This window comes from Egretta garzetta, unplaced genomic scaffold (genome assembly GCF_000687185.1).
Source record: "Egretta garzetta isolate BGI_Z169 unplaced genomic scaffold, ASM68718v1 scaffold114, whole genome shotgun sequence".
In the NCBI taxonomy this organism is placed as follows: domain Eukaryota; kingdom Metazoa; phylum Chordata; class Aves; order Pelecaniformes; family Ardeidae; genus Egretta; species Egretta garzetta.
The window spans coordinates 2,055,235-2,055,484 of NW_009259317.1; the positions used below are offsets into that span (position 1 = coordinate 2,055,235).

The following is a 250-nucleotide window of genomic DNA, read 5'->3' on the forward strand; positions in this document are numbered from 1 at the left end:
GGCTCTGGCCGAGCGCCGGCCGACAGCGGGTGCCGAGGGCGAGACCCGTGTCAAACAGCCCGCGCTCGAGCCGTCAGCGCTTTGTGGCCCAGGGTCTTGTGATCTGGCGAGTCTGCTGCATTTCGTCATGCGGCCTTAATGGGTGCGTAAGGCCGGTGGCTTCCAGAACCCAGGTAGGCGTACACGCCGTGTGTCCGTGGCGCCCTGCCGCAGGGCCCGGGCTGTCGGCCCAGGCCCGGGGGAAGCCCCA

At 70.0% G+C, this 250-nt stretch overlaps 1 protein-coding gene across 1 annotated transcript in view; it reads left to right on the forward strand.

Annotated features, from left to right (window-relative positions):
- MAP9 (microtubule associated protein 9) overlaps positions 1 to 250 on the forward strand; it is a 93,847-nt gene that overhangs the window by 72,435 nt on the left and 21,162 nt on the right. The window lies entirely within an intron of this gene.